Here is a 2,269-nt window from a genome sequence, read left to right on the forward strand (position 1 = left end):
AACCGGATTTGAATCTCAGGCAAAGACGTTGGGTTGAGTTGATCTCGGATTACGACTTAGGATTAACTTACACCCCGGGAAAAGCCAATGTTATGGCTGATACACTAAGTCATAAAACCTATTGTAGCAACCTAATGTTACATCAAGGTCAACCACTTCTCCATGAGGAATTTCGGAAGCTTAATCTTCACATTGTTCCTCAGGGATTCCTATCTACCTTGGTGGTGAAACCGACCCTTATGGATCAGATCATAACCGCCCAGCGGTATGACAAGGGAATATCTCGGATCAAGCAGAACATTGCTAGCGGAGCTGCTACGTGTTTCTCTGTGAACGATCAAGGTGTTGTCTTCTTTGAACCGCCTGGTGGTTCCCAAGAAACAACAACTACGGCAACTGATCCTTAAGAAAGCTCATGAATCCCCTCTCACCATTCGTCCCAGTTGTACTAAGATGCACTTGGTTGCCTATACAATTCATAGACAAGTTAATGGATACTACTAAAAGACTCAAGATAAGTGTGAGTACCGAGGATGGCCCTCTCGTAGGATGACGAGGGAGGATCCTCGGTGGAGTATTGTGTTGGTGATTAGTGGACTCGTGTGCAAACACTATTTTTACAAGTGGTGTCTCGTAGGATAGCTTAGCCAAGAGTCAAAGCTGGCTTGCTGCAATAACTCCACCACCTTCTTGAGAATGAGCATGTATAGTAGGATCTGTTGTAAGTCTTGCTGAGTACCTTTGTACTCATGTTGATTTAATTACTGTTTTCAGACGACAACACCGCCCCCTCCGACGGGTTCTATGTAGACCTCGACGTCGATGAGTAACTTGCCACCCAGGTGGTGATTCTGGCCATGGAGGGCCCTATGTAGATAGACAGGCTTCGTCAAGCCTTCTTTCTTTCTAGTGTCTGTACTCAGACTTATTTGCTTCCGCATGTGCTTGTATGCTTGTATGACTTGAGTGTCGGGTCATGTGACCCCTACCTGTATGAACATGTTATGTATGGCTCTCCGGAGCCTTTAAATAAAGTACTTGAGTTGTAGAGTTTTGTTGTGATGCCATGTTGTATTTACACATATCAAGCATATTGTGTGTATGATTGAAATGCTTGGTATGTGTGGGATCCGACAATCTAGTTGTTTATCCTTGGCATCCTCTCTTACGGGGAAATGTAGTCTAGTGCCTCCATGAGCCATAGTAGTCCGCTACAGCCCGGTTCACCGGAGTCCTGCTAGCCCAGCACTACTGCTCAGGACACTTGACTGGCAGGCATGTCTTTCACTTCGTTCCTATGTATGTCCCTTCGGGGAAATGTCACGCGGTGACATCCGGAGTCCTTCCTAGCCTGTTACAGCCCGGGTTCCCGGAGTCCTGTTAGCCCAGTGCTACAGCCCGGATTCACACGCTGATGACCGACATGGTCGATGTGATTCATGTATGCATGTCCCCATAGGTTAGTGCCGCTTTGGGTTCACGACTAGCCATGATGGCCCGAGTTCTCTGTCATCTGGATGCTAGCGACACTATTATATATGTGAGCCAAAAGGCGCAAACGGTCCCGGGCCATGGTAAGGCGACAGTCGTGGGGATACCGTGCGTGAGGCCGCAAAGTAATATGAGGTGTTACCGGCTAGATCGATGTGACTTGGAATCGGGGTCCTGACATATAAAACATCCAAGATTGATAATATAATAGCATGGAACAATCAAAAATTATAGATACGTTGGAGATGTATCAAGCATCCCCAAGCTTAATTCCTGCTCGTCCTCGAGTAGGTAAATGATAAAAACAGAATTTTTGATGTGGAATGCTACCTAACATATTTATCCATGTAATTATCTTTATTGTGGCAAGAATATTCAGATTCGAAAGATTCAATACAAAATTTTAATATTGACATAATAATAATAATTCAAGCATACTAACAAAGTAATCATGTCTTCTCAAAATAACATGGCCAAAGAAAGCTATCCCTATAAAATCATATAGTCTGGCTATGCTCTATCTTCACCACACAAAATATTTAAATCATGCACAACCCCGATGTCAAGCCAAGCAATTGTTTCATACTTTTCATGTTCTCAAACCTTTTCAATCTTCACGCAATACATGAGCGTGAGCTATGGACATAAAACTATAGGTGGAATAGAATGGTGGCTGTGGAGAAGACAAAAGGAGAAGATAGTCTCACAGCAACTAGGCGTATCAACAGGCTATGGAGATGCCCATCAATAGATATCAATGTGAGTGAGTAGGGATTGC

This window comes from Triticum urartu, chromosome 1A, assembly GCF_056163025.1.
Source record: "Triticum urartu cultivar PI428250 chromosome 1A, HENAU_Tu73, whole genome shotgun sequence".
In the NCBI taxonomy this organism is placed as follows: domain Eukaryota; kingdom Viridiplantae; phylum Streptophyta; class Magnoliopsida; order Poales; family Poaceae; genus Triticum; species Triticum urartu.